The 22,951-nt window shown below is 38.7% G+C and overlaps 1 protein-coding gene across 3 annotated transcripts in view; it reads left to right on the plus strand.

Moving 5' to 3' along the window:
* Positions 1-8,449: 8,449 nt before the first annotated feature.
* The window catches only part of SUPT3H (SPT3 homolog, SAGA and STAGA complex component), a 652,600-nt gene continuing 638,098 nt past the window's right edge, over positions 8,450-22,951 (plus strand). Inside the window, exon 1 of one of the 3 annotated variants that reach the window (XM_078155335.1) lies at positions 8,450-8,750. The gene's annotated coding sequence lies outside the window, so the exon portion shown is untranslated. Of the gene's footprint in view, positions 8,751-9,000; positions 9,242-22,951 lie in introns of those variants that run through there. The other 2 variants (XM_020993836.2, XM_020993835.2) reach the window with 2 other exon arrangements.

Below are 22,951 nucleotides of genomic sequence, written 5' to 3' on the forward strand. Positions count from 1 at the left end.
CCTCATTTGAGGAATGAAAAATTGAGTTTTCTGTTGAACTATCATTAATTGCATTTGTTTTCAATATTAAAAGCTTTATTAATTTTTTACTAGAGTGTGTATTGGCTAAGTACCTGTCAATTCATTCATTTTCAAAAGATTCACTTTTTAAAATGGGAAGTTCTTCGATTCTTCAAAATGTTAATGGTTTCATTGGTGGGGGTATTCCCTCTACTGATTTAGATCATAATCTCTTTGTGCATCAGTAGATGTACTTCATGATTTGTTGTGGCCAAATCACTGGCTTCCAATATGTAATTTGGTGTCCAACCTTCTGGTGATAAACCTCTCTAAATTTAGCTAGGTGGGTCCTTAGGCAATATATGTGGAATCCATTGCTAAGCATGAACCCAAAGCCTTTCCAGTTTGCTGGGACTGGCAAAATTTGTCCTTTGCTAGTTTTTGGGAAGGGGAGGACTTTAATGAAAGTTAAATGGAAATATAAATGAATGTGTAAAATGGAATATAAACATGTGATACCTGTAGGAGAGATGTTTAAAATGTACCAACATGGCTAAGAGACCAACAAAGTTTTTAGGAATTACAAACTAATATTCCAACTCTTTTTGTGTTGTGCTGGTTTATATGGCGATTTTATCTGAGGTCTCATTAATACCCAAACTAACCAATTGACCTGATTGGCTAAAAGTAAACAAATATGCAAGAAGCACAGCAATATTTCATTAAATTAATGTTACATGACATTGGGGGACCGAGATTAAATTAATGTATAAAAGGACATAGCTCTTTGTCATCTGCTTTAAAGTCCTTCATTATTGCACAGCAGGCTAGTTAATTTCTCGTTTCTACAGTTTCTACCTATCCTTTCCACTTCTATCCACTGCCTATCCTTTTTAGTCTCTTAATTCCCTTACTATCCTTTTTACTTTCTTTACAGACCCCTTATGCTAAATTCCTTTCCACAGCCTGACTCGCACTTCTCAAAGTTGTTTCCTCCCCCAGGCAACTGCCTCTCTATACCTCTTATATGTCTGGAGTGAATGTCTCCTACTGGTCTATCAGCTCCTCTCCAAAGTGAAATGGCTGATGGTCACAGGGAGAAAGTGTCTCTTCCCACAGTTCAGGGATCTCACTCCACAAGTGCTCTGAGCCTTGACTACCAAGATTTGATGGGCTTAGCTATTTAAAGCTCCTAAGGTTTGGCTAATTAGCTTTCTCCAGCACATTCCTTCTCCCCTCAATTAGAGATACATTCCTAACTCATAGACTTGAGACTTTTATGACTAGATGAGAAAGATATCTCTGTAGTCAATTTAATATCTCCTGACTATCTTGTGGTAATATTTTGGGCCTTCTGTGACATTAACTGATATCAGGGTTGGGCCTCCTTCCCTGATATTTTGTGTGTGTGTGTGTGTATACATATATATACACACACATATATATCCTACAGTTTATACATATATATATGTGTATACACACATATGTAATATGTGTGTATGTGTGTGTGTGTACATTACAGTTTTAGAGAATTACCTGAAGGTAAATAACTTGTCCTTGGTCACAAAAACAGCTAATGACTGAAACCAGGTCTCTCTGACCATAGGTCTAATACTTTACCTACTAACTCCAACTGTCTTTCTTTGCCTTATTCTTAACAATTGTTAAATTAATTCTGGTGAAAGTGTTAAATGATACCTAAAATGTTAGCAGAAAATCCTTAACTGATATCCCATATTTGACATCCCCTTCCTAGATTTGGTTGCATTTGGAATAGGCTTTTTAAATATGGTATATACAATTAAATACTTCTTGGTTCCTTTTTTTTAAAGAGAAATGAATAAATTGGCATACCTCCTCTGAGAAGTTGCCAATCTCCACTTTAATGTTTCTTGAGTACCACAAGTGATTCTTCTGAGTTGGTCCTAGCTGTAGCAAATTAGACCAAATCTTATGGTCCTACTAGACCAATATATCTACATATATAGAAAGGCTTTTAAATTTCAACTTCCTAGAGGGCAAGGGCCATGTTTGTTTAATTTGCTTTATAAAGTCTTGTACAATTAGGCATGCAATAAATTCTTTTAATTATATTGAGGATGGTGAGGTTATTGCTGCGAGGTTGGAATTTTTGTTTAAATGAAATAGAAAGGCTTTTATCCATTGCCAGTCAAGGTATTAGGCTACTACTCTTTTTCTGACACATCGTATTACTCTTTACCATGGCATTTCAGTTAATATTCTTTTTTGGCTTGCATATGTTCTTTTTGTATTATTCTTTGGTTTCCATTTAATCTACATTTACGATAAGAGCAAATGAGCTTATGATTCTATGTTCTACCACTGTACTTACCCATTTAAACAATGGGACTATAAGAAAACAGTATGCTTTTAATTCAGATGATTTCCAGGGAATAGTTGGTAAACACAAATATCATAGGAACATTATGTTTTGAGCTAACAGAGGCCATATAAGATAATTCATTCAAATTCCTTTATTTTACAGATAGAGAAACTGAGGCTCTAAAATGCTAAATGAATTGTACAGTGTTACACAGTAAGCTCTCTTAAATAAGCCAGAGAGCTGGGATTCTAAAACAGTCCTCTGACTCCAGATTTACTACTCCTTTAATTACAGTACTATTTCAAGATAAATAACTTGCTTGTTGTTTCCTATTGGTACCTTTGAGCTAGTATTCAAAGTTTCCTGATGATTTTCTTGCTTCACTGTGGATATAGCATTTATTTCAGAGTAAAGTGAATTCATTTCAAGAATTTTTTGTATCCTAAAGAGATCATACAAATGGGAAAAGGACCCATATGTACAAAAATATTTATAGCAGCTTTTTTTTGTGGTGGCAAAGAATTGGAAATTGAGGGAATGGTCATCAATTGGGGAATGGCTGAACAAGTTGTGGTATATAAATGTAATGGAATACTATTGTATTATAAGAAATGATGAGCAGGCAGACTTCAGAAAAACCTGGAAAGACTTGCATGGATTGATGCTGAGTGAAGTGAGCAGAACCAGAAGAATGTTGTACACAGTAACAGTCGCATTATGCGATGACTAACGTTGATAGACTTAGCCCTTCTCAGCAATGCAAGGATCTAAGACATCTCCAAAGGTCTTATGATGGAAAATGCTATCTACATTCAAAGAAAGAACTATGGAGTTTGAATGCAGATTGAAGCATACTATTTGCTATTTTTTTCTTCTGTTTTGTTTTGTTTCCTGTTTCTGGTGGTTCCTCTCATTGGTTCTAATTCTTCCTTACAACATCACTAATGTGAGAATATGCTTAACAGGAATGTATATGTATAGCCTATATCAGACTGTGCACTGTCTTGGGGAGGGAGGAGGAGAAAAATTTTAAACTCAAAAGCTTATGGAAATGATTGTTGGTAAATCACAATAAACTAACAAAAAAAGGGAAAAAAAGATTTTTTTTTGTATAGGGCATTTTTGAAGTATCTATGAGACAAAAGCTACTACAGTTCATATATACTGAATATTTTTTTCTCTGTATAGTCTCCGAAAGTTAGATTGACTTTCTGACTGCTTAGTAAAATTTTTTTTTTCCCTAAAAGGTAATTAAAGACCTAGTTTTGACATACATAACACAGTTTGGACTTTAAATCCTTTGGCCATTCTACCAGTGCTTTTGGTCTACGTTTGGGCTGCTTCAAGTCTGTAGAACAGAGCCTTATGGGGGATGTTCTGTAATTGGAAACAGTTTCTGTGTAAGGAGGTATTTGTTAACACTGTTGGTAGTAGTACTACAGTGAGTATGTAACTTCAGGGGTCTACTCTTTGGTACTCTTTGCTTTCAAGCATCAAAGAACTTGAGAATGTGAAGAGGTCCCAATCCTGTTTTATAGATGAGTAGGCTGAATCCTAAAAGAGCTTAAGTATCTTGCCCAAGGTCATATAGCATTTTTATTGGCAAAGCTGAGGATCCTTCTCAGTGAAAGAAATCTGTATCTAAAATAAAGTCTAATACTTGAAATTGATATGTCTTAGCTTATAGACTGCAAATGCTACATTTCACTATGACTCAGATACTCAGTGCCAGAAAATTAAAATAAATTGGATACAGCCAAGTTCTCTAATTCTCACATTCAACTTTTTTTTTTTTTTGGTTATTGCTTAAACACTGAAGAAAGTAAAGGTGGCACAGGAAAAAAATAGCAAAAAAACCAAATACGCATACACATGCATGCACATATATATACACACATATGTATAAATATGCATATGTATACATGTGTGTACTCACATCTGACATGTATGCATACACACATGTACACACACACCTAAAAGGCTTCCTAAAAAAACAAGACAGTCACATCACCAAAGGGTAAAAGTATTTGTAGGACAACATCATTTGCGGGTCATCTGAAATGAATTGTCTACATTGGCATCTGCTTTGACTTGTTGGCAGAAGCAGAAAAAACCACTCCATCACACTGCAGACGGCATCTTATTAGCTGTGGCTTCTGCAGTGGCTCCGACTCTTCTTTGGAGCATGGAGGACTTCTTTTATTACATAATCTGGACACTTTTTTAAAAAGCAGACATTTTAACTGAAATACATGCAATTTCTCTTTGCACCAGTGTTTCTATATTGAAGTTATTTTGCCAAAGGAATGTAAATGTCTTCAGAAACAATGCTTCATTTTTCTTTAATGACTTTGTCGACAGGATGGAGACATTTTTGTGGTATGATGAATTCACTTGGTCTCCTGTTGTGTATTCCCCACATGCTCTGGAAATCACTTTTCTTTTTCTGAGACCAGTAGTAACCAATGCCTTAACTTCAGGAAGAACTCACTGTTTTACTTTGTTGTAGTTAAATGACACCCCAGTAGCATTTATATTCTAGGATAATTGATGTTAATGATATGGTACTTAGTGGAAAATTTTTTTTCTGACCTTCTGAGTTCCACAGTCCTGTAAAACTGCAAGCAAATCATGACTATTCTAAAGTAAAACCTACTCTCCCCTCCCCACTCCAGACAATTATGGTTTTAGTAGGCTACAGGAGGTAGAAGCACAGCTCATAAATGACTAACATTCCAAGACCTTCTAGAATTCTCGCAATATCACAAATCCCATACCACCTTTTACTGTGTGATGCCTTTAACTTCCACTATTCTGTATATATGATTTCCTCCCCAAGTTCTCACTTTTAAAAACTTCTTTTATATATATATGATAATAGGAACATTGATTTAGAGCTGGAAGAGGCCTCAATGATCATCTATTCCAACTTCCTTATTTTACAGATGAAAAAACTAAAAGCCCAGAGAGAAGAAGTGCCTTACCTAGGGTCCCACCAATAGTGAGCAGCAGAGCCAGGATTTGGACCCAACTTCTCTGACTCTTGAGAGAAATGATTATCAATAACAAATAACTTGAGGAGATCTAGAGTTCTCCCCTTCTTCTAAAGTCCTAATTTTAAAAGTTTAGTCTCTTGAAGGACATAGCTGATAATGAGATTGGACTTTCTTGTTCAAGACTCCCACCCTGGGCAGTAGCCATTGTGTTCTGCTCAGGCTTGGGTGGGGCATACATTCTTTGAATAGATGGCTCAAGACTAGAGGTGGTCTGTGTATAGAGATAGTCTCTTGGTCCAAGAAAGACTGCACTCTCAGCCCCTCATTTTAATATGGCCCACTTCCCATTGTGTTAACCAATCAGCCTTGATTGACACTTCTCTTTCAAAAGAACATATATGCCTAGAGCCCTCCACCATGATTATCTTTGGTCTAAGAGAGATGGCCAAATGACCATCCTTTTATTATTAATGTACTTGCCTTATTAATAAAATGATTAAGTTACCCAGAAACTGTGTCTCTCAAGCCTTTTTAATTGTCACACTCTAAATTCTACATGATTTTTCATGATGTGCCCCAATGTCTCCTCATATTTGTGTGTAAATCCTAAAGATTTGGAACAGGAGGTTCTAGTCATTGACTGGCTGTGTTACCTTCATTTCTGTGGGACTCAAATTGCTTATCTATAACACAAGACAGCTGGACTAAATAGGTTCTTAAGGAATCCGAACACCTCAATGGAGACAAAAGATGGACTTTATATACAGAAAGACTATGGGAGGGATAAGGAGGGGCCAAGTAGTCTGAGGGGACTGTGAGGTAATAGATTGCTAGGGACCTGGACCACTCGCCAAGGGAGAATGGAGCCTAGATAGGATTAAGGGTGGGAAGTGGCTAGGGGCCATAGGGAGGTAAGACAGTGGAGGGCTAGGAACAGAGAATTGAGAGATTGAGTGTAGGAAAAGCCAGTCTGATAGGATTATACCTTCAGAGGGTTCCTTGATCAAGTAAGAGAATTCAAGGACTGTCCAAAGGTTTTCTAGGGCCTGTAGACAAATGGGGCCCAAATTGGGACAAAGGTTTTGGCTTGGGCCTGTACCCCATCCAGTAGGACACCTCAAGGATGGTGATACTGGAAAGGAGCTCACTTGAATGTGTAGATGTCATCTGATAGCTTTCTATTTTGGCTAGTGATTCCTGCTAACACTGAAATAGTACAACTGCTGTCAGCCCTCTCTAAATTTCAGGGCACTGGGACAAAGCCCTTGGTCAAACTTGCCCTAGTTATAGACTGGGGGTTGAGACCTACAGGTCTATCTTTAAATCAAGAAACACTATCAATACTCACTTAATGAAATTTTCATTAAAATGTTTTGGCTTAAGATGACTTCTTTTAGTCCATCTTGATTTCAGTTGGTTGCTTCAACTTCACATACAGGGTAATACCTTTTGTTCCCTTTCTCTAAATTCTACAACCTATATTGAATAGAGTCTCCAGATTGTTATTATGGCAGGTATTCCTCATTCTTATGATCATCCTGGTATTTGACATAAACTGAAGTATTGTGAAATCACTAAAAGCAAAATACAAAAATTAAGTCTCCCATATGTGTAAGAAGTGAATGATATTGCACAAGAAAACAATAGGATTATGGAAATGGAAGAGAAATCAGAGGCCCTCTAGTCTACACCCTGCTCCTTACTTTCAGAAGGGGAAACTGAGACAGATTAGTGACTTATCTAAGGTCACACGGGCAGTAATGAAGGGATTTAAAGCTAGTTTCTTTAACTTCAGTGCTAAAGTTCCTTCTACTGTACCAGGCTTCCTCCATACAACTATAAGTTTCTGTTAAAAAAATTAATCTGGAACACAAATTCAGAGGAAGAAGACAACAGCAGAATAGTAATGCCAAAAAGAAAAGGGTCACAACATTTTGACCTGTGTAACATTGTAATATGAGTGTGTGTCATTGTTGAAATTTAGGCTGCATGTGCAGGAGTGCCACTAACACGATTATCCTTCCCCTGAGGAAGCATGGAGAAAAAAAAAATTTAATCAGTTTCAGAAAGACATTAATGTATTCTAAACAACTTAGAAGAGGGTAAGGAAATGGATTATCTCTGATTTACCTATGTGTTATGTAATTGATACTATTGATCTAGAAAACAAGTATATCCAATTTTTCATTTTGAACCTGAAGGCATACTAAGAAATAGCACAAAACTAAGGAAAGCACACATGGGGAGAGAATATCCAGCAAAACTTCATATAGAACCAGGCTCCCAAAGGCAGTACTATTTATGGTAGCTATTAATCATGTAAAAGAAAATTTGGGGAAAAACGTTTAGGAGAATATTGAAGGGAATGGTGTAGTAGCCAAAAACTGTGTAGAGGGCGTTGTGTGTGGCATTGGGTTCAGGTGTCAGAAATTACCTTCCCCCTCCTACTATCCCACACCCACTTATATTTCCCCATTTTAGCTCAAGGCTCTGGCAGTTGGGTAAATAATCCTCTGTAGAACAGGACCATGGATTTAACGTTATAAGACATCCTTCATTTTTACAGAGGAAACTTAGGCTTAGAGAAGATGACTCTACCAGGGTCACAACTGTCTGAGTCAGGAACTGAACCCAGGTACTCCTGATTTCCAGTCACTACACCACGTTTTGACTTCCCTGGACTCCCGGCCTCAATCTACCCCCTGGGGTCCCAGGTCCCTGAGTCCATCCTGGATCCAGCTGAAGCCCGCATCCCGCCCTTTGGCGCTCACCACAGAGCCCAGTAAACAGTAGGCGTTTAATAAATGCTTATTGATTTGATTCATAAGAATCAAAATCAACCCCTTTACTTCCTAACCTAGTTCCTAGAAAACTCACGACCCTTCCTTAGAGGCCAGTTCCCAAACACCTCCATCCTCTCCACTCCTCCAGCTACCTTCCTGGGAATTTAACCACCAACCCGCTGCCGCAGAGCCTGAGCTGGCGAGCACTGCGGTCATGGCCGCAGGCGGCGGGTTCCAACCCTCCCCCGCCTCGTCGGAGCGTGGCGGAAGTAGCTCGACAGACAGCAGCGAACGCCCGTTGGCAGAAGGCGCATGCGTCCGCCCCTCAGTGCTTTGTAGGTCTGTGGCGTGGGGGAGTCCTCAGTCATTACCTCCTGCTTCTGCCTCCTCCCACGCACAGTCTCAACCGCGCACCTCCTCCCCCCACCACAAGAGCAGAGGTTACGCCATCTTGATCCCCCCCCTTCACGGCCTCAGACGCCCCCTAGCCTTTGCTACACTCCCCTCCCCCCAGCCCCCGGAAGAGTGTCCTGGGCAGCCGCGGCGGGAACAGCACCAGCTCCGGCCGTCCCCACCTCCGCGGCGCAGGACTCGCAGCTGCCCCTCCAAGGGTTCATTAAAGCAGAGGTTGGAGGGGGAGGAAGCCTGTAGCGAGGAGATACGGAGGGAGGGGGATGGGAGGCTGGGGGGGTGAGGGGGGGCCGTGATGGTGACCGGGGAGGGAGGCGGAGAAAGGAACGTCTGGCGTCCCGCGACCGCCTGGAGCCGCGGCCGCGCTTGGGGCGGGGCGAGGAGCGGCGCTGCTGGCCCGGGGCTAGCGGGCGGGCGCGCGCCGGGGCTAGCGGGCGCCGAGCGTTTGCGCCGCCCCCTGTCCCCCTTCCCCGGAGGCTCGCGCCGCCCTCTTTCCCTTCCCCCCCCCCTTGTTCACGGAGCCTCGAGCTCGGGAGAGGAGGCCGCTGGTGTTTCCCATGTGACTCCTCCCGGTCTTCTGCGCTCGGGGATGCACGCGTGGGAGCTAGCACTGTCATTGGTGTTTGCATTGCTGGCAGAAAGGCGTCTGCCCTTGGCCGTAAAGGAGGACCGGCGGGCTCCTCGGGGCCAGAGGAGGTCGTAGCTGGGTACTGCTCCAAGCTCTTTTTTAATGAAGGGACCCTGCCTGGGCGAGGGAGAGCTGGAAGGGGACCTTCGAGTCCGACCCCTTGATTATTCAGATGAGAACAGTGAAATCCAGAGGGATTGAGTGCCTTGCTCAGGGTCACGAGGGTAGTAGTAAGTGGCAGAGGTAACATTTGAACCCAGGTCCTCCGACGCTCAAGTCCTGTGCCCATCTTGTCTGGGGGTGAGGTTTGTGAAATTTTGAACTTCCTTAATGATTACTTAGTGCCGTAAGCAAACATTTATTACAATCTTGCTGTATGCCAAGTATGGTGCTTTCGGTTCTGACTTCACAAACCTGTCCTGGCATCTAGGAGCTTGCATTTCAAAGGGGAGGGGGCAGTACATAAGTGAGTATATGCAATATAATTTTGGGGTAGAGGAGGGCTGGAAAGGGATCTGCAAAGGTTTCGTGTGGAACTTGGCCCTTGAGTTTCAAAGCAGACTAGGGGCTCACCTGTGGGAGTTGAAGGAATGCATTCCAGGACTGGGGAACATCCATGACTAGACAGAGGTAGAGATGGAATGTCTTTTTTGAGTAGCAGCGAGAAGTCTGATTTGTCTGGACCATAGAGTGTGGAAAGTGAGGTGATGTGTAATAAATAAGGTTGGAGAGGTAGATTGTGAACAAGTTATGAAGGGTTTAAAATCTGAGTAGAGAAATTTATATTTGATCCTAGAGGCATTGGGAACGATTGGAGTTCAATGAGTGACAAAGTTAGACCTGCACTTAAGGAATATCACTTTAACAGAAGTGATGAGTATGGATTGGAAAGTCTTGAGGCAGGGAGAGCAATTAAGTACTTGCAATAAGCTATTATAATAGTTGAGGCTAGGAGTGATGAGAGCCTGAATTAAGTCTTGTGATTGTCTCTTTTCATTAGTGTGGCTTTACACCCTTATCCCAGTGCAGATATCCACTCCTCTATTCTTATTAGATTGACTATAGCTTGACTTCAAAAGAAAATTTATTAATTAGTAGTAAGCCTTCTGTCGAATATTAAAACTTTGACTAGTCATCAGAGGACAGACATTATCACTGATCCCATACTCATACCCGTCAACAAACATTAAGTATCTACTTTGTGCAAGTCACTGTACTAGATTCTAGGGGATACCAATACGAAAAGGGAAGTCTCTGCCCTCAAGACTTCATTATATTGGAAAGTTTTTCAGCTTTCTGTGTTATACCTCTCATGTCTTGTGGCCTGTTCCATAGCCTTTTAAAAACTTAGGGTTACCCCTATTCTACAAGGTATAAGAATAGCACTTGAGTGGAAGAATTATGTGCATTGTGTTTTATAGAATTCATTACCAGTATTAACATAGTGCAGTGGAAAGCACACTGGACCAGGAGTCAGAGGACTTAAATTCAAATTCTAGCTCTGTTATTCTTGATGTGGTCTTGGGCATTTCACCCCTCTGGATTCAGTTTTCTCATCTGTAAAAAGGAGGCTTGGATTAGATTACCTCTAGGGTCACGTCCAGCCCTGAAAATACGATCCTATGAACTCGTTTGGTCTTCATAACAGTTGTCTGACATATGTAGCACAGATATCATTATTCACATTTTACAAATGTGAAAATAAGGCCTGGAGAAATTATGACTTCTCTAAGGTCACAGGGCTGTCTGGGGACTGGAACCTAGGTCATCTGACTACAAGGTACTCAGTCAACAAGCATTTATTAAGGTGCATGGTGTCCTAGGTACTTTGTTAGGGTCTGGGGATACAAAGAAAGGCAAAACCTTTGTGTCTGTTCTCAAAAAGCTAACAATGAAATGAGACAGACAACATGTGAATAACTATGTACATACAAGATTATATAGAGTAGATGAAAGGTAACCTCGAAGTGAAGAAAATGGGGATGTGTGGATGTGTGTAAAGACCCAGAAAGACCTGAAACAAGTGGGATTTGAGCTGAGTCTTGGAGAAGCCCATGAAGTTGAGGGGATGGAAATGGGGAGGGGAGCATTCCAGGCATGGGGGACAACCAGTGAAAAGGCACAGAGTGGAGAGATGGGAGTGTTGTGTGTGAGGAACAGCAGGGAGGCCAGTGTAGCTGGATTATAGAGTGAATGAAGGGCAGTAAAGTCTATGAAGACTGGAAAGGTAGGAAGGGGTCAGGTTGTGATTGGCCTTAAATGCCAAGCAGAGGATTTTATATTTGATCCTGGATGTAATAGGTAACCAGTGGAGTTTATTGAGCAAGGGGAAGGTGTGACATGGCCAGATCTGCACTTTAGGAAGATGAGTGGAAGATGGATTAGATTGGAGTGGGGAGAGACTTAAGGCAGGGAGACCAACCATAGTCCAGGTTAGAAGTGATGAGATCTGAGCTAAGGTTATGGCTGTCTGAGTGGAGAGAAGGGAATGCATGCAGTAGATGTTGTGAGTGAAGAAATGACAAGATTGATAGCAGATTGGCTATGTGGGATGTGTGAGTGAGTTGCTGAGGATGACATTGAGGTTGTCATGGGTGCTGACCATATGCCTGGGTGTGACTAGGAGGATGGTTGTGCCCTCTATAGTAAGCAGTAGGAAAGTTGGGAAGAGGGGAAGGATTTGGGGGAAAGAAAATGAGTTTTGTTTTGGATATATTGAATTTGAGATGCAGATGTGATATCCGGGTTTCAAAAAGGTAGTATGAAACTGGAGCTCAGGAGAGAGACTAGGGTTGTATGAGTAGATCTGGGAATCATCAGCATAGAGATGATAGCTGAACCTATGGGAGCTGATGAGATCACCAAGTGAGACAGGATAGGAAGAAAAGAGAAGTAGCCCCAGGACTCAGAGCCTTGGGGGACCATCCACTGTAAGAGGGCTTGACATGAATGGAGATCTAGCAAAGGAGACTGAGAAGGAGCAGTCAGAGAAGTAGGATGAGATACAGGAGAGAAAACAATGTCATGGAAACCTAGAGATTATCAGGCAGAAGAGGCTGATTGACAATGTCCAAGGCTGCAGAGAGGTCAAGAAGGATGAGGACTGAAAAAAGGCTACTAACTTTGATATTTAAGAGATCATTAGTAACTCTGGAGAAGAGTTATAGTCCAGAGTTTTTTCTTTTTTGCAGCCAGAGCTCCATTGTTAAGTACATTCTCTATACTGATCAGACAGCTTCTGAAATACTGTATTCAGTTCTGAACCTACATTTAAAGGCAAATGGTAAACTGGAAGGGTCCAGAAATGGTAAGGAGCCTGAAATACTGTGTTATATGAAGTGAACAGTTGATTAACCAATGTTTACCTAGGACAAGAGACTAAATGGTTCCTAAGGGCCCTTCTAGCTTTGAAGATCCTATTCTCCTAAAGCAAGGTGAGGAAAGGAGCATGATGGCTCTTTTCAAATATTTGAAATATTTGTTAATACAATAAAAATGACATTTCTACCTAAATGAATTTACTTATTCAGTGTTATACCAAACTACCAAAAATTATTTTATAGAGCTAGAAAAAAATAATAACAAGATTCATTTGGAATAACAAAAGATCCAGAATATCAAGGCAACTAATGAAAAGAAATATGGGAGAAAGTGGCCTAGCTGTTACAGAACTTAAATTGTATTATTAAGCAGCAATCATCAAAACTACTTGGTACTGGCTAAGAAATAGAGTGATGGGTCAGTGGAATAGGTATACTGTGCAAGACACAGTAGTCAATGGCTCCTTTCAAATATTTGAAAGGTGTTATCTAAAGGAGGAATCATTAGACTTACTCTGTAGCTTCTGGGGAAAGAACTAAGACTGCATATTACCAGGAGACAGATTGCAGTTCAATATATAAAGACTCCTCCAGTAAGTAGAAATGTTGAGAAATGGCAGTGTATGATTTGTGGGCTCTGCCTATCTCTGGTTGAATTTATGCAGAGGCTAGATGACCACCTTTCAGGGATATTATGTGTGTGCATGTGCATTATGTATACATACACACACATATATACATTGATTACATAGATCAATTTATGTATCCTGTCTATCTGAAGGGATTGGATTAGATTGGATTAGATGACTTTTAAGGGCCTTACTCCTATCAAGGTGCCTTATGATGAATTTAGAAAATCCTTGATAAATCTTTGGGAAGTTTCCTGCCTTAGAAATAGTAATGGTTGCTTGGTAATTAGTTATAAATTGTTTCTCATTCAAATGTGATAGTTCAAATTATGTAACTATGTTTTCTCCTATTTATATATAGATACATTGGGGAACAATGTAGTTGTGACTTCACTTTCCTAGCATCATGCCACAAATTAATGCCAGATTTAGTTTTAGGATCAGGTATTTAATTCCAGTGTTCTAACTAACCAATATTCATTTCATTGTTAGTTTTCTTTTTTTCTTCACCTCCATTTTGGTAGTGTACTTTTTAGCTTGGAGTATTTTCATTTTCAGAATCTGTGGTCCCTTAGCTTTTGTCAAAAAAGCTTTTGTTTTTGCATAATAAAGTAATTTAACAAATTACAGGTGTCACATGGTTAAATCAGAAGTTTTTTGATGCCGACTGGTGATTTAGTCAATGTAGAAATTTCCTGTACTTGTAACTCATAATCTTAGAAGGTTGCCTGGGACAGGTTAAGTGACTTGGCCATGATCATATAATTAAAAATAATAACAATAACAACAGTAACATTAACAATAATAGCATTTATATGGCGCTTTAACATTTGCAAAGTGCTTTGCAAGTGTAATTTCATTTGATGCTCATAACAACTGAGGCTGACATATTAAATAATTTGCCAGTATCACTTAGAATCTGTAAGTGTCTGATTGTTGGATCCAAATTGGATTCCACCTTCTGTCTTCCCACTCCGAGTCCAATACTCCACCCACTTTTTCACCTACCTGCTAGTATGTGTCTTGGTAGGACATGAACCCAGATTTTCCTTATCCTAAGGTCAAACCCTCTATTTATGAACTCATGCTTCCTTTCTAACCATGTGTTAAAAAGAGATTAAATTACACTTTTTTTTCTTTTGGAAATAAGTTTGTTTTTATTAATCATGGATTTCAGGTTTTTATTTGATTAGAATTAGATGCTAATGAGACCAAAATCTGATCCTGTTGAGCTAGTCAACTCTGAATAGTTAAGAACTTTCTCAGAAGTACTGCTGTATCCCTGCTCTATCTGCACTGTCCTTGGCCTGGTGTCCTTAAAATAGTGCCCTTGATTGCAAGGCTTCGTATTACTAACTATCTCATCACTACTGGTAGAACAACTCATTTTTAGCGTGTATCCTACTGATTAGTGGTCCAATAGTGTTACATACAGATGCATAGAATTTGAGAGCTAGAAGGAATGATAGAGACCATCTAGACTTAAGACCTTAATTTTTTAACTATACAGAGTGTTTTGTAGACCTAGAGGTCAGCACATGTACAGAAACTAGTGTCATTTATTATCATTATTATTATTGTTGTTATTTTTTTAGTTCGATGTAATAGTGGTAAATTTTATTACCATTGGTTTAGGGAGATTAACCATCTTCAAAGTTTCAAAAGCCTGAATGAAAGCCATAGAACTTCTTTGAACTTAAGAACTCTTTAGCCCAACCCCGTCATTTTACAGATGTGGAAACTCAGTTCCAGTGAGGTGAAATGTCTTGACCAAGGTCATATACTTGGCTAATGGCAGGTGTAGATTAAGAAACTAGATCTTCTGTCCGTTAATTTTCCCTCTTAAATTCCATTGGTTTAGAAGTAAATAAAAGGTAGCTCTTCTAAACTCATTGAAATTAAAATGATGTCTCTGGAATGAAAGTACATAGTATTATCATTTGAAATTGACTAACTTAGTAAAAATCCTTGCTTGGTAGTTTATTGACTTTTAGTTATTTCTAAATGACTTATAGTGTAGACTGGAGGCACTTCTCACCTAGTCCAGTATCCTTATTTTTATATGCAGCTTAATGATTAAGTAGGTAATAAATAGAATTCCTTCAGCATAATGTATTTGAATTTACTAAGTAATAGAGCTGGAAGAGACCTCAAAGCTATCTAGGTCCTTCTTTGTCTTTAAACCATGTAAAAGCATATAGCTGTTTATTTTCTTTTGTATTACATGTACATGTACAGTCCATTTCAGGGAGTACCATTACCAGGATTGCTTTGTATAGCTAAGATATTTCCATGTGCCTAGTAACAGTGCTTTGGCTAAAACACCTTTTTCTATAGTGGACAGTTCCATACAACAATAATAAGCACACCAACAGCTGATATTTATATAGTACTTTATAGTTGGAGTAGTATAGAAAAGTGCTTTGCATACTTTTTTTTTGTTCGACTTTTTCAACAGTCCTGTTAGGCACTGTAGGCATTATTAGTTCCATTTTGCAAATGAGGAAACTCAGGCTCAGAGAGGTTAGGGGAGATGCCCATTGCTACATAACTGATAATTATCAAAGGTTTCCTTTTACTCCAGGTGTGTCATTCTTCCCACCATATCTAAGAAATCAAGCAAGGAAGAGACCTCAAGGCAAACACTGTACTTGGTTTCAGGAAAGTGCAAATGAACAGTTTCTGTCTTTCCTGACTTTGGATTTTGATGCACTCATTTGCTAACACTAGTTCTTAGGTTTGATTCCTTTGTGTTACATAGAGTGGTGTAGTGGATAGACTGCTGGACTTGGAATCAGGAAGACTTGGGTTTGTATCTTGCTTTAGACATTTACTAGCTGAGTGACTGGGCAGGTCAGTTGACTTCTAGGTCTCAGTTTCTTCATCTGTAAAATAAGAATGTTGGACTAAGTGAGAAGTACCTTCTAGTTCTAAAGAGGATGTACGGAATAGTGAGAAATTTAGTGTCAAAAGCACTTGATTTGGAATCCAAGGGCCTAAGTTCAAATTTTGGCTGTTCCTCAAGATATTTATAACTTTAGGGAAGTCATTTAACCTCCCTGGGCATTAGTGTTCCTTATCTGTAAAATAAGGAAATTAGCTTAGGTGATCTGTAAAAAGTCCCTTCCAGAACCAAATCCAGTGATCCTTATAAATTATCTATCTTGTACTTTATTCATTACTTAGTTTCTACCAGAAATCTCAAATCAAAAGCAACAGCTGTTTATTCAAGATACTGCTTTTTGCCTGTCTTAGAAATTCTGTGAGACCAGGAAACTCAGAATCATGAAGTTAGAGGGCACATTAGGGGCTATCTTGTTCAACTAGCACCTGAACAAGAATGTTCTCCATAATGTATCTTCCAAGTGGTCATTTAATAAGTAAGAGGGAATCTTCTGAGGCAACCTATTCCATTTTTGAATAGCTCTAGTTATAAGGTTTTTCCTTACATCTTTTCAATTTTGTAGTGAGACTTCTGAAGAACGGATGTTCACACTCTTATATTTTTTTTAAACAATTTTTTTTAATTTAAAATTTTTTATATTGACTTATTTTCCCCTTATATTTCTTTGCCACTCTCATCTTTGAAGTTGGTATGACTGATTATATAGTCCTTGAGGAAGGGGAGCCTGTGGCCTCAAGGCCACATGTGGCCCTCTAGGTCCTGAATTGGTGCTCCTTGACAAAATCCAAACTTTCACAGAACAAATCCCTTTAATAAAAGGACTTGTTCTGTAAAACTTGTACTCTGTCAAAAGGCCACACCTAAGGACCTAGAAGTCCACTTGTGGCCTCTAGGCTGCAGATTCCCCACTCCTGTATAAATAATAGACTCAGATTACTAGAAGAGATCTTAATGATAATCTAGATCGTGCCTCATTTTGTAGATGAAATTACATACTATAGTTAGTTATGGACAGAGCCAGGAAGTAAACCCAGATCTCCTGACTCCTAGACAGTAAGATCACAAATCTATTGGAGTATCTCTGTGTTCCAGACACTGGGTTAGGTATTTTGAAGGATACAAAGTTGTGAGAGAGTTTAGTTTCTTCCCTCAAGGAATTTATGGCTTAATAGGAGAAATAAGATGCATGTATAAATAACTACTGCAAAAAGCATTTTTAATGTCTTACTTGGAATTTAGTTTAACAAACATCTATTAAGTCTCTATTTTGTGCAAGTCTCTGTGGTAAGAGGGATACAAGGATAGATACACATAGATCATTTTCTTAAGTAGCATGTAATCTAATGTTACATAGTAGTTTATCAAAAGAAAAAGATACTGTATTAAACTTGTACAGTTTTTGAAGACACTTGGGTCATCTAGATCTCATTCTGAATTCTAGGGGAGACAGTTATAAATTAAATGTTCAATGTTTATTATAGGTATCAGATAAGTTTTAGGTTAAATTTATGATATAAGTAGGGATGTATTTTTTATACCATGAATATATACTATATGGTATTTTGGGGTCCCTTGTAGAAGCTTAGTATACAGTTCATTCATTCCCATTTCATATGACTTAAATAATAATTTTATTAGTTTAAAAGATTATATAAACTTGTGGTTGTATGTTTACTGTTTTGACATTTGGTTATATGATTTATTTGATGTCCTTGGTGGGGAGTACAGCCCTCAGTTAATAGTGTTGTTCCTGTGGGAAGACAGAATTCGCTTCATGGCAATCTCCTTTATGATGTGATTTCTGACAACAGTTGTGTTGGAAATTAGTACTGCTTGTATGAGGCATTGTGCCTGCCTATAAGTAATTTAGAATACAGTTGGAGAACATTTGATTCTGATTAATTAGTTCTTATAGAAGATTGTAGCTTTTTTGGGGAAGGGGCTTGTTACAAAGAAATTATCCAGTAACTTCCCTTCCCTCCCTCTACAAACATCAAAACTCCCCTCCCAAATCACTAAAATAAAAGTAAATATACAACACCTGAAGAAAGAAAGGTCTGGTCTTTGTGGATATGGCAACTTAAAACTTTCTAACTTGTTTAATCATTTAAGTGAACATGTTTCATTTCCAACCATTTAGACCTGAAATATGATTTCTCACAATGAACTTATAGACTAAAGCATCTTATTTGATGTTTAAAGAGTTAGTAACTTTATTTGTATCCTCTAATCAAGTATTATCTATATCCTCTAATGAAGAAGATACGTTCCATTTATATATCTATATCTATTTTTTTTATATATCTATATATATCTATCTTTTACAGACTTCAGAGGCAGCAGTAGGAATATTTGAATTTCATCTGTATCATCCTCCAGACAAGTATTAAGGTTTTGAAAAAATTCTGCAGGAGTATATGGAAAGCTCACCAAATTAGTAATCATAAGCCTTGCATTCTTGTCCTAGCTAACTAATTGGACCTCCAGCAGGTTACTTTATCTTTCTGGGTCTTGCTTTCTTCATCTTTAAAATGAAGGGTTTTGGGGGTAGCTAGGTGGCGCAGTGGATAGAGCACCGTCCCTGGATTCAGGAGGACCTGAGTTCAAATCCAGCCTCAGACACATAACACTTACTAGCTGTGTGACCCTGGGCAAGTCACTTAACCCCATTACCTAGCCAAAAAAAATTAAAAAAAATAAGATGAAGGGTTTTAAGGTTGTGCAGCTCTGAGTCTATGATTCTAGACAGGAAGGCCCCACCTCCCCCATGAGATGGTATGAACATTTAAATAACGTTAGTTATTTTACCTCCTTTTTGTGATAGAAAAAGAATGTTGTATTTATATATGAAGAAATTGAGGTAGTGGAATGTGAAGGGTGATAAGAATGCATTTAGAATTGTTCTCGTAATCACTGAGTAGAAAGGACTTAAGGAGATTATAATTTTTTTTCTCCTGCTTCTAGATGTGTTTACACAAAGGCATTTTCTCCCATCAGACTCAGATAGTTTTAATTATTCTATTATACTAAGCATACAAGAAATACTTTAAATGAGTATGTAGAACTTTATAGTGATCATTCCTCTGCCTAGGTTGCAGGTGGATTGCCATTCTTTGTTATGCTAATTGTATAAGAAATAAGGGGATTGGCTATGGAATATCCAAGCCCGCAGCAAAACCTATCTATGTATGAACTTCAACTCTCCATTATACTCAGATTTAATAGTCTTAGATTTCCTAGATTTTATTCTTCATTGTTTTTGGTTTCTATAACTATATCTGAGTGGGATATTCTTGTTTATATGTATGAATGGATCAGTCCAGTTAGTATTTTGTTTTTGGTGTGGTAATATTAAGATAGTACTGAGGAGAGAAAGACATATCTAAGTTTTATTGTAACATTTCACCCTAAGTTGTTGGATGGGGAAGATTTTACATAGATATAAACTGAAGAAAAAGTTGACCCTGGGCCACCTGTTTGCAGTCATGGTAGTAGCTTCTTTCATTAAAGGGTCTGAAATTGAACTGACAGGATTATGGTTCCTACTCTTTTTTTTAAGGCAATTTTTTTAAGGCAATTATGTGATTTGCCCAGGATCACACAGCTAGTAAGTGTCAAGTGTTTGGTCTGAGTCTGGATTTGAACTCATGTCCTCCTGCCTTCTGGGCCTGTGCTGTATCCATTGCTCCACCTAGCTGCCCGGTTCCTACTCTTTAGAAAGATGATGGAATACTTTCAGTTATCATTGATGGTTAGGCATTGTCTTTTTTGTCATCCAGAGAGAAGTTTGGTTGGAAAATGGTCATCTCAAGGTGCATATACCTAGATAACATTGATTGAATCTGGCAGGAAGAAGAGTATTTCTCTTCAGTGCACCAATAGGTCTGTTTTTTGCTCAGATAAACATCAGTGATATGCATTTAGTACAGTGCCTAGCACATAGTGGGCACTTAATAAATATTAATTATTAATTAGTTTGCCAGTAGCAGGAGCTGAGGTGATTGAACATCTCCAGGTTAAGTCAGTTCTGCTATTGAATCTGTTTCCTTCAGACAAGCAAAAGTGCCTTGCCAGAACAGTCCATGTCCGCCCTCCCAAATCATTGTCTAGATAGGAGAGATTAATCTGATTCTAAATCCTTGCCACTATGACCATACCAGGAAAGTCAACTAGCTCAACAAAATGCTTCTCGGTGAAAGCCATTCACCAAAGCCATATCTGCTTTTATCCTGGACAGTGACTGGAGTGGATTTTATCTTTCTTTGGTCACCTCTGCTTCTCTGCTTGCCCTGGAACTTTACTACACCCTATCTTTCCTTCCTTTGAGGTTTCTTAAAGCTATGATACTTTTTCTGTTTCATGACTTACAGTGACAGTTTTCTCTACCATTCTTGCAAAATATATGAAAATTTCCATTCTTCACTACTTCTCTCATTGCTTTGATTTGGGTTGTAGATGATGGACACAAACTTCTTTGTCTGGTGCTGGAACAGAATTATTGAAACTTCTTAATCCAGACTCCCTCTCCAGCTCTACACAAGCAGGCCTTCTTCTTCCAAGTGATGCTGCTTGGAATGATCAATGCCTCAAGGCACATATCACATGGCAAGACTTCATATAACCTGCAGAATGCTGAGAAACTGTCTGTTGCTTTCTAGCTGTAGGAAAAGTGACCCATCACAATGATATATTTCAAGCACTCCTCTACCTTTTGCTTTTAACACATTGGCCAGGGCCTCTTCTTCTTTCTCCTTTTGTGTCTATAGGATTTTTGTTGCTACTCAGGGAGGTGAAAGGGCTATTATTTCTTCCTCTTACCTTTTGAAATACTTAATTCTTTTTTTGAGAAAGAGAGATTGCTGAGCTTATCTCTGTAGTTGATTGCTAATCTAGATTGGAAAGACTGGAAAATAATTGGCCAGCTTTTTCTGAATGACAGTGTCACTGCCCTTCCTGAATACATCTTTATTGGTGGAAACTTGAGGGTGAATTATAGGGATCATTGGAAAGGGATTTTTTTTCTATTGATTATTTTGATGACCAGAAGCACATATAATTTGGGACCCTTAGTCCTGATAACTTAGTTCCTGTGCCCTAGAGCCCCTGTATGAGAAACTCCACTCTTCAAAAGTCTGCACTGAGGTACCTGTGCCAGGTTTTTCTGCTTAGCTTTGTGACTGTTACTTTTTGGGAGACAGTTCTGGCAACATTTTTATATCTTGGATATTTGGTGGCTCTTTCAGCCTTGGACGTGAAGAAAAATGCTCAGAATCTGATCTGTGGATCATGAGTCTTCATTCTTTTGGAGCAGATGTCGGCTGCTCCTCAGTTTTAAGTCCAGTGGCAACTTCTTTAGAGTGATTAGTAAAGCAGTGTCAAGTTGTATTCACTGTAAAATGAAGGAAGTTGGATGGACCAGATGATATTGATGTCCCTTCCAGTTCTGGTAGTCTTTGGAATGTTCTTGCTGAATAACCTTTTTAGGAGGCAAGTGTAATTCAATGGAAAGAATATTGGATTTTAAGTTGGAAGAGCTAGGTTCTAGTCCTGGCCCTACTAATAATCAGGTGTTGTTTCACTTTGAGAAAGCCATAGCTTCTCTTTGGGCTTCAGTTTCTTTGTCCGTGAAAAGAGCTGTCTTCACCAGAAAAGAAAAAAAGAGGGGGAGAGTTACATCATCTCCCTTCTGAGGTTCTTTCTAGCACTAGAATCAGTGAAGTGAGGTGCTTGAGTTCTGATAACTGGAATTGCCCATTTTTTGACCAGCCCTTCTAACTTCATGACATTCTCTCAAGACCTAGATCACATCAAGGAAACCTTGGTTGAGGAATAAATGGGAGTCTGGCAGATTGCTCATCTTCGAACCATACTTTCTTCTGCCTGTTTCAAACAAGCCCTTCATTCCTGCAGGATCTGGAAATTTCTAATTGCACTAAAAATATAGTAGATGTCATCCTTTTCTTAAATAAACACATAAAGATTCCAGAATTTTAAAAATAAGATGTTTTATATAAAAAAATTATAAAAATATTTTAAGGTGACTTTTATATGTAAACAACTATTCTCACACCTCCTAATTTTTAACACTATAAAATATCCTTTTAAGCATGGTCAAATGTTGAATATTTTAGCCTGGTATGAAATTCTCGATGGTCTTATAATGTCATTTTACAATCTCAGAAATGACAGCAGTCTAGAGTTGGAAGAGACCACAGACCACAATAGTCCAATTTGATACAATATAAGAATCTTCTATCAAATAGTAAACATTTATTAAGTGTGACCTGTGTGACAGGCACTTTGCTAAGCCTCTGGAGATACAGAAAGAGGCAAAAGACAATCCCTGCCTGGAAGGAGTTTACAACATAAAGACAACATGCAAACAAATATACACAAAGTAAGCTATATACAAGATAAATAGGAAATAATTAACAGAAAGAAGGCACTAGAACTAACTAGAGTTGACATTTCCAATCCAGCGAGTACTCATTCAACCTTTGCTTGAAAACCTCCAATGAAGGAAAACCCAATACTTTCTGAGGCAGCTCATTTCACTTTTGCATAGTTAGCTTGAATAATTAGGAATTATTTAGATTTTGTTATTAGAATTGTTATTTGTCTTACATCTAGTCTAAACCTATGTCTCTGCAACTTCCACCAATTTCTCCTAATTCTCCCCTCTTTGGCTAAGGAGACCAAGTTGAATTTATCTTTCACATGACAGCCCTTTAAATACTTATTTATATCCCCACTGAGCCTTATCTTTGCCGCCTTAAACATCCCTCCAAATGATCCTCATAATATAGTCTAAGGCCACCATTCTGTTTGATCTCCAGATTTGTCAAGATCCTCTTTAAAATGTATTGTTGAGAACTAAACACAGTACTATAAATACAGTCTGATCAGGGCAGAGTACAGTGGCATATCCTCTTGTG

This window comes from Phascolarctos cinereus, unplaced genomic scaffold, assembly GCF_003287225.1.
Source record: "Phascolarctos cinereus isolate Bilbo 61053 unplaced genomic scaffold, phaCin_HiC Scaffold_5;HRSCAF=322, whole genome shotgun sequence".
Classification (NCBI taxonomy): Eukaryota; Metazoa; Chordata; class Mammalia; order Diprotodontia; family Phascolarctidae; genus Phascolarctos; species Phascolarctos cinereus.